General features: G+C 35.5%; 1 pseudogene across 1 annotated transcript; it reads right to left on the bottom strand.

The window, feature by feature from the left end:
- Positions 1–6,518: 6,518 nt before the first annotated feature.
- Positions 6,519–6,953, bottom strand: LOC308630524 (large ribosomal subunit protein eL34-like; annotated as a pseudogene). Its single transcript has one exon. The product of its transcript is annotated as a large ribosomal subunit protein eL34-like (transcript).
- Positions 6,954–14,570: the final 7,617 nt, after the last annotated feature.

Here is a 14,570-nt window from a genome sequence, read left to right as displayed (position 1 = left end):
TAGGAATGGAGAAGATACATTAGCATATTGGTATGGAATATTTCTAGGACAGTTGTAAAATTCTGCTGAGAGTTTACACACGTCTGTTGAAGTGGACTGTGAATCAAATCCTATTTGATTTATAGTTGAAGAAACTTCCAGAGAATAAGGTAACTTGCGACTGCACTTAGGATTGACACACGAGGTCTAAGCACTCTCTGGGAGGACTGTCTCTGTGTCTGATTCTGGAGTTTGAAGTCCACTTGTCAGGCAGTCAGAAAGGGAAGATCACAAACAGGCAGGAATCTCACTAGCATGGGCTGGAACCCCACAGAGATGGACTAAAGCTATGTCTGTTCTTGTTGGCTCTGACTTACTTCAGTGACTGTGTATCAGCAGCGAATAGAGCAAAAGCTAGGGCCCTCTGTCACAGAGGTAAACACATAATGCTTTGCACAATAGAGAAACTCAAGTGAAAATCCAACAGACACTGAGCAATCCTAGGCCCTGCTCCGGGTGCCCTCTGTGCTCCAAGGAGCCAAGAATCTTCTTCCTAGCCCAGCTGGAAGCAGATAAAAAGGAAACATGGGGGAAATGAAGTTCAGTATAGCAAACTGACACATCACAAAGGTTTCAAAGTCATCTTATGATCCCACTGACATGGGAATAGTATTATGTATTTAATCCCCAAAATTTTCAAGTTTTCATCTACATTCAAAATTGATTGGTGTATATGTTATGAAGTAGAAGTCCTAAATTCCCCCATGGGAATATGAATAATCAGTTCTTCCAGCCCCATAATTTTTTTTTTAATTTTTATTTTTTTGTTGCCAATTGAGCTATACTTCTTGTCATGGAACAAGTTATCTTAACAAAGTTGTATACATACACATATTTCTACTTTCTTTCTTTTGTTTCTTTGTTCTCCTTTTCACAGAACAGTCTAATTCAATTTAGATTTGTAATAAATCTGATGGGATATACAAAGAAAAAACTATATGGTGATGAAAATTACTGAAAAGTGAGAGACAAGCAAAATTAATATTGAAAAATTAAATATTGAACAATATTTACATATCAAACAATATTAACATAAGATGAAAGAGATGCAAAGATAGAAGTATATATACTATGATACCATTTCTACGAGCTCTGATATTTAAAATAATACAAATTATATATTACTTGGTGGTATATATATTTATATATATGTGTGTGTGTGTGTGTGTGTGTGTGTGTGTGTATTAAAACTGTAAATGAATGTGCTTAAATGCTGGAAAAAAAGTAGAATGTCATAAGGGCATGTTACTCAGAAGTTACAAATATATTGGTAATATTTTCTCTTAGCTGGGTAGTAGGTGTGTACCCTAAATGATAGATATACAGAGATTATATTATGTGTTGTTATACTTAATGTATTAAAATAATATGTCCTGTACCTTATTTCAAAGTGCCTAAATCACTGCTTCAGATTACTCCCTAAACAATATTCTTTACTAAAGATTCTGGCCTGGAGGAGCAAAGGAAAACTGAGCATCCATTAATAAGATCAAGCCAGGTGTGGTGGCACACGTCTGTAATCCCAGCAATTTGGGAGGCTGAGACAGGAAGATGGCAAGTTCAAAGCCAGCCTCAGCAAAAGTGAGGTGCAACGCAACTCAGTGAGACCCTGTCTCAAAATAAATATACAAAAAAAAAAATAGAGTTGGGGATCTGGCTCAGTGTTAACGTGGCCCCAAGTTTAATCTCCTGTATCCGTCTCCACAAAAGAAGATGAAACCTATAAAAAACTTACAGCTACATCTGGTGCAATACTTCTGTAACCATGTGGAACCAGTTAATTTTTGAGTATATTTTAAACTTACCCAGAAAATCTGGGAAATAATTGTAGGTGTGGGGATTTACAGATCATTAAACATCTTTGTAAGTAAATAGATTTACACAGTAGGACAATTCAGATTATACATAATTTCTCTTATACAGTTATTCTCTGATGCTTAGTGGCAACCATAGAAGACCATAAACATAGAATGTTAAGTTTTGTTCATTTTTAAATACAACAAAATGCTGATTGATAATGGATTAATGGATAAGGTAATGGTGTTGAATTTTCTAGGTTATTTCAAGTCCCTAATATAATGAACGATACCCAAGATTTCCATTTACTGTGAAATAATCTGCCTCAGTGAAGATATGAAAAATAAATGTAATGAGACATTGACATTCAAATGGAATGTACTTCTCATCTAGTCTGCATACAAAATAGTAGTGATTTAGTATAGAGAATGTAATACAGTGTTTATAAAAAGAATTCCTGGGTATTTTTTTTTTAAGTAGAAAGATAAAGGAACTTAAGGTTCTCTCATTTGAACATCAAAGGATTTACCCCTAAGGTTTGCAGGACAGAATGCAGGCAATGCCCTCATCCTTTTTATCTTCAAATATCACAGTTACTTTCAGAACCCTTTTGAAGGGTTGCTAGTTTTGCTAAGGTGCAACAGCCCCTCATCCAGAAGCAAAGGTTTGCATCAAGGATAAAATGACTTTTTTACTTTTCATAACAAAGCAAAAACTTTTTTTTCCCTCATAGGACACTTATTAGAGATAAAAAACATAGAAATATTGTACTTAATAGTACATACTAGAGATATCAAGCAAGAGCTCACTGTTCAAGGTGCACAGAACCTTATACTGTAGCACTAAATTTTGGCAAACAGGACCAGCTTTAGGGAGCCTCACATACCAGCCATGAAGTTATGAGCTACAACCTCAAAGCTACCTCACCAACCAGTTGGTATTAGGAAGATTTATGGAAAAGGAAGCTGGCGGGGGCGGCTTGTTATAGGAATGAGAAGGGGGAATCTTAAGGTTCATCTGTTTACACAGATGGACATTAGTCTCTTCCTATGTCACTTATTTCCTTTGTGAGGAGTATGATGTTCTGCATGAGAGATTTTAGATTCGTGATGTCAAAATTTCTTGATCAGATGAACTGGCCTCTTCGCCACGTGTTCATTTGTGAAAAGTCAGTTCTGAACCATCCCTGAGTGGATTTTGAAGGCTTGTCTTGAAAGACTACTCAAGTACTTTTGTTATTTAAAACATTTATGGCTAGGTATGTCCAAGCTTTAACCTATTTCAATAGGAAAGATTTGAGAAAAATTGATTATATTGGGGCAAATCAAGATGTAAGTGTAGTTGTTTCTTTCTCTTTCTTTTTGTCACAAAGCTAAATAAAGAAAATATATTATTAAAGATTATTTTGTATTATATTTTAGTTGGTTAATATACACAGTATAATAACATTTCTTATTATCTAAAGCCCCTAATTCCTTGGGACTACGCATATATGTACATATGCCTAGACATTCTTGATGAGAAAGGATTGAAATATATCAAACTCAGTGTCTCTTAGTAGTAGAAATTGATTGCTATCATTTTATTAAGAACTATTTTGGAGGAAATGGAATTCTTTCTAGTTCTTTTTGCAGTTTTTTAAAATGGTATTTGCATTTTCTCTAATTTGGGGGACAATGAGAAAACTCTCTACAAAGGCTTATGTTATCCTGAACTGTTAGTCAAAAGAAAAGTCATTTCTTAAGCAATACTTGGGAGACTGGAATATTAAATGAACTTTACCTGTTCTACCTAAAAATCAACTAGCTAAGCTATCGAATGAAACCAAGTGCCCTTCAACAGATGAAGGAATAAATAAAATGTAATATATATACACAATGGAATATTACTCAGCCATAAGATGAATGAAATTATGTCATTGCCAGTAAATGCATGGAACTGGGGAGTATCATGTTAATGAAATAAGCCAGTCCCTCAAAACTAAAGGATGAATGTTCTCTCTGATATGTGAGTGCTAACACATAATAAGGGGGAGGGAAGAATAGAAGTTCATTGGATTAAACAAAGGGAAATGAAGAGAAGAGGAGGGATGGGAATAGGAGAGAGAATAGAAGGGATCAGACATAACTTTCCTGTATTCATATATAAATACACAATGATGGAAACTCCACATCTTTATAACCACAAGAATGGGATTCTAATTAGAATAAATTATATTCCATGTATGTAAAAATGCCAAAATATATCCTATTGTCATGTATATATAAAAAGAACAAATAAAAATGTGTTGAATTTAAAAAAAAATAAAAAAATCAACCAAAGGAGTTCTGTTTCATGTTGTTTTTTAAATACTATCTAGATTGGATAAAATATCTGGAAGAGGTTGTTTTTAACTTTTTTTAAAAAAAATATTATCTAGACTGGGTAAAAAATCTATCTTTTGAAGTATTGCCAAGTTGGCATTTTATCTGGGTTTAGTTTAAAATGAAAAAATTATGACAAAGCTTTTCCTCAATTTTGTTTTATTCTCAAAATTAGAAAATATACTCATTTGGTGACAGAACAAATAGAAGTCAGTCTGGGACTTTTCAATGAGATCATGAATTATGTTCTAATGCCTTTCTTCTCTTCCCATCCTCACATTCTCACTGCATCCATACAATATTCTAGAAAACCCTAATGCTGTAGTGATCTTGAAGGAAGTTTTCAAAATGTTGCTATCAGAGCATAACAGTTGCCTCTGAGGTAAATGGACAGCTAGTGTTTAGAGATCATCAAAGACTGGAAAACTGTATCCCATTTTCAAAAACAAAAACATGTCATAGAAAAAGGAAATAGGAAAGGCTTTCACAGTTTTACGCTATGTTCTCTAAAATGGAAAGGTAAGCTTGAGGGTGAAATTTTATCTTCAACTTTTCATTTATATCCATTTATTTGCTTCATTATTCATTTATCAAACATTATGCTCTTAATGTTGCAGTTGATGAGGTGTTTGAGTGATGGTAAACAACACAGGATTAAGGAAAGAGCATGCCTTTCAAACATTAACACACTTTTGTAATGGGTGCTCATCTACAGATGACTGGCCATACTGAATCTCAGTCTTCTCATTTGTAAAATAAAAATTAAAAATAGACATCTTACAATGAGTCATGTTTATAATTGCATGTTGCAATGAGGAGAAATAAAAAAAAAAAGAAAAAGGGATTTGGAGCCTGAATGAGGAATATGTTATGTTAAAAATTATGGATTTTATTTTTCTGGCAATGTCAGATGGCAGAAGTATTTGAAAAGGCACTGGCGTTTACATTTACTTTGAGATCCATGGCAGAATGGCAGGTTAGAAAAGTAAATCAATATACTTCCAAAGCTCCATACGATGCATCATAAAACCAAGCATATGCATGTGTGTTAGATTACCCAATAGTGTTTTAAGTATCCTTGCCACTGCTCCACTTCATTATGGCAGAAGTGATTTTCAAAATTTTTTTCTACAGAACCCTCTGTTTAGATGAAATCTTAGCCAGGAGCATAAACAAATGAAACAGATAAAAGCAGAGTGATTCTTTTGAAGATGAGAGTAAATCAGAGGTTTTTCAGCTGCAAAGTACTAAGTACTGTATTCATCCTGTGAATTTCCATAGTACTCATTGTGTACATCTCTCACTTAATGCAAAATTGTATACACCCTTAAATTTTATTTCCATTTGTATCTACCATATTGCTTCAACTGAATTGTGTGCTCTCTGTGACAGGGACTACAGTTTCTGAAGCTTTTCATTCTCCTCAATGTGTCTAATTGTATGGTTCACAATAATAGCAGTTTCCCACTATGAACATGTTTCCAAATTATTTAAGTATGATGGTGAATGTATAGGTATAAAAATGAAAATTTAATTTGCTTTTATTGAATGCATTTCTTCATGGTCCTTTGAGCCACACATTTGAGAAGAAAAAAAAAAAAGAAACCACAAAATGATTTATGGGCATATCAAAGTAATGCACATCAGAAAAATGAAATGTTTGTAAATTTATCAAATAAATATCTCAGGAAAATAATGTATAAAACCATCCTTGATATTTTACACATAATGCAGGCACACAAATTTTTAAAAAATATAATAGGTGTTCTTTTTGGATTATGGCTTAAATAAAATCCTATGTTTTTACTTAATGAACTGGTTTACTTTTCATTGTGGATAAAGCTGACTTACTGTCAAATCCAACCAATTTGTAGCACTCTGTAGAGAGAGGAGGCTGGTACAACTGACTTAGCACAAGTAGTCAGGGCCTGAACTAAGAAGATGGAAGGGAGGATGAAGAAAAAGAAGCAAGAGATGCTTTCTTCCTTATTCTTAGCTCCAGATTGCATTACATTTACACTACACACACACACACACACACACACACACACACAACAAAAATAAATAAATATGAACAAACTAAAATGGGAAATTGCCACAGTTCTTTCTATGCATTCAATTTGGTGAACTATTAAGTCTTTCAGCAAAAGTATCTTGTTTTTACTTTAATTACATAGATCCAGTTTATAGTAAACATGAAGAATGTTTAAGGGTCCATTCTGAATTCTGAATAATTATCACAGAGGAATGTGTATGGATATAATATGTACATATATTAAGCTGTTGTCTTAATGTTGAGACTCTCCCCTCAATAATTCATTACATTATAACCCTTTTATTTCCATTTGACTTTTTATTACTCAAAGAAGCTTCATTTTTTTTTTTTAATTTAGCTGTCTGACTCTGTGCTTGTGCCTCCAACACTTTCACGATTTTCTGTTCCTCAATAAGGAAAGCACACTTGATCCTGTTACAAACACATTTAGCACACATGAAACCACCATAGGTCCTGATGACCTTATTTTTGTTGTTGTTGTTGTTGCTGTTTTACATAATCTCATAAGGACTTTAGGTCTCACAACATGAACCCCTTTAAGTCTGCCTGGGCACATACCACACACAGATTTTGGTGCTTTTCCAACCTTCTTTGTATAAAGGTAAACAATTCTATTGCCAGGGGTTTGAGACAGCCTAGTTTTTTTTAGAGGCTGTGTTATAGGAAAGCCTATGACAGTATGTCAAATGCTGAACCATTCTGTGTGCCTCCAAACACCATTCCTGGAAGAGCAATATAGTAGTGTTAAGGTGGGGCTTTGGGAAATGATTAATTTGTGATGGCAGAGCCCTCATGGGATTAATGCATGTATAAAATAGGTTGAAGTAAGCTGTATTGACTGCTTCCACCCTGTGAGGATGCAACAAGCCACTGATGTTGGGGAAAGGGTTTACCAGATACCAAATTTACTAATGCCTTTATCTTGAACCTCCCAGCACTTCTTAGCTTGTCTGTATAGGAATTGGAGAAGTAATCAAATATATGGAACTTTTAAAGGTTTCCCAAATAATTGCACAATGTAACTTGGAAAATTTCTTTAAGTATCTTTTGAAAAGCTTCCCTGGAAAAGAGACAGAAATTAAGATCATTCTATGTATATTTCAAATTTTGTTTATGCCAGTTAGCATCTTATTGGTACTCTATTTTATTCATAAAAGCTAATTACAATCTTGAGCTATAACAACTTTTCAAATGTTTTCAATATTTATGTAAACTTTCAATGATGTCTTTTTTTTTTTTTTTTTTTGGTGCCAGGGATTGAAATCAGAGGTACCTTATCTTCGAGCCACATTCCCAGCCCTTTTTTGTATTTTATTTAGAGACAGGGTATCGCTGAGTTGCTTAGGGCCTCACTAAGTTGCTGAGGCTGGCTTTGAACTTGCCATCCTCCTGCCTCAGCCTTCTGAGCTGCTGGGGTAACAGGTATGCACCACTACGCCTGGCTCAATGATGTCTTAGTGACATAGTTAGGGTACATCATCTTCAAGATGCTGCTACAGTGGCTGGGGATGTAGCTCAAGGGGCAGACACTTGCCTCGCATAAGCAAGGACCTAGGTTCAATCTTCAGTACCTGAAAAAAAAAAAAAGGAAAAAAAGATAGTATAGTGACTTGTATTGCTTCCTTCAGTAGGCTAAAGTACACAAATATGATTTGGATATATTTAAAGTATGTACACTTTTTGAGTGAGCTTTTGTCTTCATAGGTAATATGTGTATTGAAATTATTCTTTATTCTTAAGTACTAGTGGAAAAATTTAAAGTCAGAAAGTACATTTATAGCAGCTAGATAAACATTTCAGAAGTTTCTTGCTCAAGATAATTTAGGGCAAGTCATATAAGATATTTACTGGCCTGAATAGCTAATAATTTACAAGTGTCCTTTTGTATCACTTAGAAATTTAAAGATTAAACAGCCAAGACATTTACACCTTTCTTAAATTGAAAATAAATATCAAGGTTTATGTTTGGAATCAAAAGTTTCAAAGATATTGTAACAGTTTCTTAAAAAAATATATTAAAGCCATACAACATGGTTCAAGTATTGAGGCCAGTATGAAGCTGAAAGTGTTGGTGCACACCTGTAATCTCAGCAACTTGGGAAGCTGAGGCAGGAGGATCTCAAGTTCAAGGCCAATCTCAGCAATTTAGCTAAGCCAGAAGCAACTTAATAAGACCCTCTCTCAAAATAAAAATTAAAAAAATGCAGAGATGTGGCAAAGTGGTAAAGTGGCTCTGGGTTAAATACGAGAGAGAGAGAGAGAGAGAGAGAGAGAGAGAGAGAGAGAGAGAGAGGCGGGGGGAGAAATATGATAAATTTGTTTGGTTTTGCAAAAGAGATTATGTCTTTGTAAATTCTTGATAGTAAATTCCAAGCTACTTTTATAAAATGGAATAGTGATGGTGAAAACAAAGCATAAAAGAACAATTAATATATACAAGACACTGTCTGGATATAGAAAGTGAAAAGTACCATCTGTTGGAAATGAAATAGAGCCATCAAAGCTTAAAAAGCTTGGCCCACTTGTTACACTTCTGAAAATGTGTTCTATAGGTGTATTTTCTATATACTCACAAATATATAAGGATTTCATTGAAATACTACCTGCAATGATGTTTGTTTTTTTAAAAAATGAAGTGGCTTAAATAAACAATCGGGAACTTGAAAAATAAAATATAGTATAACTCTGTGATGGAATACTATGTGATTACAAAAAAAATGACAGTAATGACTTTACATCATTGATCATCATTAGTTGAACTCATCCTACATGTATTAAAGGATGTAGCATGTGCAGTTTTGAGGAGAGTACTGTGGAGTCTTGCTGACTAGGATAAAACATCATTCACATAAGTTCTGAATTCTGTGAGCCTCAGCTTCCTCTTCTACAATGTGTTTAAGTATAATCAATGTTTAGGTTAAAGAGAAGATTAAATGAGGAGTCTACTCAGCATATACTCAATAAGTATCAGTTATTATTGATAAAAATCTCTTGTTATCTTTACATTTACAATGTAGATGAGAGAGCATTTTTATCACCATTTTAATATATGAAAGACAAAGTTAGGTATCACAAGGTCACTTTGACTGATAAGCAACTTAAATAATTGATATATTCATCCTTTCAACAATATTTATCAAGAATATACTTAGAACCAATGGCCATGGAGAATATGGCAGTGAATTAAATCTAAAAATCTTTGTTATTCCTGGAGCTCATATTTTGGTAGGAAGGGTAGACAATAAACACATATAAAATGTCAAGTAGAGAAGTCATATATGCTATCCAGAAAAGTGAAGTAGGGTCAGTTTATAGAGTGATGGGTGATAATGTGTGCTTAAGGAACAGAGGACTTTGTTTAAAAGGGTGTTTGTTGGCAAGTGAGAAGTGACTAGGACAAGGGTTGATGCAGATCATGTGGATGGAGAAAGGATCTCCAGAGCCTAGCCTTTACAAGAGTAAAGCCCAGCATGAGAATGTGCTCAGCACGATGAGAACTAGAGTTAGGTGAGTCCACAGTCTGAAGGTGATTTGGAAAGATATCTAAGTGACAAACGATCAAGTGAAAGAGCATGCTATAAAAGGTATAGATCATTTCATTTTTGTTGTAATTAGCTTTTATGTTAAAATCTATCCCTACGTTTATATTTCAATGGCTGCAAACGCGTTTGGATGGACAGTGCAGATTATGTTTGACAAACAGTTTTGGGAAAATTGATATTCCAATGTAAAAGAATGATGATGAATCCTGACCCTTGAAACTCCTGACATCCTTGGCTTTGGTTGCTGACACCCTGTTGCATGTGGCCCAGACATTTGTCCTCACCACTGCTCCTGGGCTGCTCCAGGTGATGTCTCACAACTCACTTGTACTTTTCAAATTCAATTGATCTCCCTCATCTGCTGTTCTCAACAAATATTACTCATCTCAGGCATTTGACAAATGCCTTTTAATACTCAGGACAAGCTGTGCTTAATTTTCTAGTATTGATAGGGACATATCTCCTGCCACTTTATGTTGTTTTCTTTTCATAAGGGGCACTATGTGAGAGTTACTAGGGTCCTTGGGCTTAGGTAGAACTAATCTTTTTATTTTATAAGCAGTGCTTTTTTGTACATGGTATGCATCTACTCAAGATGCATACATGCCACATAGGATAAATTAGGGATGGTGTCCTGCCTACTATTTACCCTCTGCTGTTCTCTTTCAAGTTCACTACATTTCTTTCTGTCTTTAAAATCCTAAATCGCAAAGAATTTTCTTCTCAGCAAGCTCATAAACATGAAAATCAGAGAAAATATATCTCTCTCAATATTTTGATAAGATTAAAGTAGATATTTGAATAATTTTATTATCAAAATTATTCATAAGGAATAAAATACCTGAGATGGCAGTGGGCGCAGAGAGATCAAGTCCCTGACCTCTTCAGCTGTGCAGGCATAGGGAGTCATAAACAACCTAAATCTGTTTGCTCAGGATCACTAGGCAATGCTGAGCTGATGTGGATCTGGGTGAAGTCTGGGCCTCTCAGAACACACACTGAGCCCGGATCGGCTGAATTCAAGCTCCCGTTCGCCTGCTTCCCGCAGACAAACAGCTGTGACTCAGCAATAATCCATCTGGCTAAAACAACTAGTCAGCCCTTCTGATCTAATGGAGGAAAATGCCTACCGAGCCTTCATAGGTAGTGGCCACAGGTTTGACACGGGGCTTGGGAGAGACAGTAAGGACCCACCCATTGCACTGGTCGCCCGGCAAAGGGAAACGAACTGTCGCCATTTGCAAGAGACACCACCATGGCAGAGAACTGACGTCATCAGACTGCGGCGGAGGAGATAACTTCATTGAAACCTGTGGCTACAGGTGTGTAATTCCCAAGCCTTCGCTCTCCACACATCGGGGAAACATTAAGGACCACTCCCAGCTCTCCCGTAAGGGCCCCTCCCAGCTCTCCCGTGAGCGCGATAGCCAGCCCGAGGGAATCAGAGGTGGTGCGGGACCTGCAGCGCGGAACTACTGCTCCCACCAGGGCTGACTGCTGAGGTCTCTTGCACCAGCTACCGGGGGTGTGGCTACCGGAGGGCAAGTAAAATTCGCTGAGGATTCTCAGCCCCAAGCTCTACAAACTTAGGGTCTGAGGGAATGGCAAACTGGAAGAGTGTGCCCAGTCATTCATGAAAACAGGGCTCCCAGGAGCAGCAGACCTGGCATGTAGCCAGTATTGTGATGAGCGGCACCCGTGAGAGGGGCCTGGCTAGAGGAAAAGTGGGAAGTGACTAGACACAAGAGGAGGCCCTAGGCACTCAGGATTGGAGACTTGCCCAGTCTGGGAGGAGGAGCTGCTGCACAGTGATTGGTTCCCGCGTATTGACAGGGGAAACTTGGCCTGGTGGGCAAAGCTCCACCTACTGGAAGAGAAGTTAATCAAAATCTAAGACTGCATTTATTAGTTTTTTTTTTTCTTTTCTCTTTTTTTTTTTTTTTTGATTTGGGGTTTTCTTTCATTTTAATTTTTCTTTCTTGTTGTTTTTTTATTTTTTTTTTTACAATTTTTTTTAATTTTTTTTTCTTCTAATTTTAATTTTAATTTATTATTATTATTTAATTTTTTTTTCTTTTTTATTTCCTATTTTTTTCCTCTTTTGTCTTTTCATTTCTTTTCAATTATCTTATTCCCCCCTTCCTTGAATTCTACCTGCTTACTCTCATTCTTTTTAGTGACTTCTTCCCTTCCCCTCTAATACCTTTCCTCCCAAGCATCAAATAAATTTATAGGAGTAAACAGTAACTCAGCAGTCAAACAGAACAAGAAGTAACATGAGCAGCTTCAAAAAGCAAGGAAGAAAAGGAGTACAAACAATGCAGGACAGCCTAAATATTCAGGAGGACCTAGAGTCATCAGAAAAATTGTCATATAAAGACCTCAAGGAACACCTTAGACAGATGGAATGGAACCTCAAAGAGGATACAAGACAGCAAATTCAAGCAGCGAAAGAACACATTGAGAATGAGTTACATAAACAGCTAAAAGAAGAAGTTAAGCATCTTTATCAGGAGATAGAGATTATAAAAAATAATCAAACAATAATTCTAGAAATGAAGGAAACGATAAACCAAATTAAAAACTCAATTGAGAGTATCACTAACAGACTGGAACAAGTAGAAACCAGAACGTCAGATAATGAAGACAAAATATACCATCTTGAAAAGAGTCTAGCCAACTCAGAAAGGCTGGTAAAAAATCACGAGAAAAACATCCAAGAGTTATGGGATAACATAAAAAAACCAAACTTACGAGTCATCGGGATAGAAGAAGGTACAGAGATTCAAACCAAGGGAATGAGTAACCTGCTGAATGAAATAATTACAGAAAACTTTCCAGAAATAAAAAAGGAAAAAGATATACAAATTGAAGATGTATACAGGACACCGAGCACACAAAATCACAGTAGACCAACACCAAGACACATTGTTATGAAGATATCCAATATACAGAACAAAGAGATAATATTAAAAGCTACAAGAGAAAGGAGACAGATTACATTCAGGGGTAAACCAATAAGGTTAACAACGGATTTTTCGTTACAGAAACTGAAAGCAAGAAGGTCATGGAACAATGTATTTCAAACACTGAAAGACAATGGATGCCAACCAAGAATTCTGTATCCAGCAAAATTAAGCTTCAGGTATGACAACGAAATAAAAATCTTTCATGATAAACATAACTTAAAAAAATTTGCAGCCAGAAAACCAGCATTGCAAAGCATTTTGAGCAAAACACTACACGAGGAAGAAATGAAAAACAATAACCAAAACCATCAGTGGGAAGTGCCTCAGTAAAGACAGAGGGCGAGGGGAAAGATAATCATGGAGAAACAAACCAAATTTTTTTAAAAAAAGGATAAATAATCAAACATGGATGGAAGTACAAACCATATATCAATAGTAACTCTGAATGTTAATGGCTTAAACTCTCCAATAAAGCGACATAGGCTGGTATCATGGATTAAAAAAACAAATCCAACCATATGCTGCCTCCAGGAGACACATCTGATTGGAAAAGACATACACAGGCTCAAGGTGAAAGGATGGGAAAAAATATACCACACACACAGTCCTCGTAAGCAAGCAGGGGTGGCCATCCTCATATCGAATAAAATCGACTTCAAGACTAAGTCAATCAAAAGGGATAAAGAAGGACATTATATACTGTTAAAAGGAACCATTCACCAACAAGACATAACAATTATCAATATTTATGCACCAAATAATGGTGCTGCGACATTCATAAAACAAATTCTCCTCAAGTTCAAGAATCAAATAGACCACAACACAATAATTATGGGTGACTTCAACACACCTCTCTCACCATTGGACAGATCCTCCAAACAAAAGTTGAATAAAGAAACTATAGAACTCAATACCACAATCAATAACCTAGATTTAACTGACATATATAGAATATATCAACCATCATCAAATGGATATACTTTTTTCTCAGCAGCACATGGATCCTTCTCAAAAATAGACCATATATTATGCCATAGGGCAACCCTCAGTAAATATAAAGGGGTGGAGATAATACCATGCATCTTATCTGATCATAATGGAATGAAACTGGAAATCAATGATAAAAGAAGGAAGGAAAAATCCTACATCACATGGAAAATGAACAATATGTTACTGAATGATCAATGGGTTACAGAAGACATAAAGGAGGAAATCAAAAAATTCTTAGAGATAAATGAAAATACAGACACAACATATCGGAATCTATGGGACACAATGAAAGCAGTTTTAAGAGGAAAATTCATCGCCTGGTGGTCATTCCTGAAAAAAAGAAAAAACCAACAAATAAATGAGCTCACACTTCATCTCAAAGCCCTAGAAAAGGGAGAGCAAAACAACAGCAAATGTAGCAGAAGGCAAGAAATAATTAAAATCAGAGCGGAAATCAATGAAATTGAAACAAAAGAAACTATTGAAAAAATTAACAAAACTAAAAGTTGGTTCTTCAAAAAAATAAATAAGATTGACAGACCTTTAGCCATGCTAACAAAGAGAAGAAGAGAGAGAACTCAAATTACTAACATACGGGATGAAAAAGGCAATATCACAACAGATGCTACAGAAATACAGAAGACAATTAGAAATTACTTTGAAAACCTATATTCCAATAAAATAGAAGATAGTGAAGACATTGATAAATTTCTTAAGTCTTATGGTTTGCCCAGACTGAGTCAGGAGGATACACACAATTTGAACAGACCAATATCAATGGATGAAATTGAAGAAGCCATCAAAAGACTACCAA

The sequence above is a fragment of the Spermophilus citellus genome (genome assembly GCF_964194105.1).
Source record: "Spermophilus citellus genome assembly, chromosome: 11".
Lineage (NCBI taxonomy): Eukaryota > Metazoa > Chordata > Mammalia > Rodentia > Sciuridae > Spermophilus > Spermophilus citellus.
The sequence above is the reverse complement of the archived record's forward strand: the minus strand, read 5'-3'. Positions and strand labels throughout refer to the sequence as shown.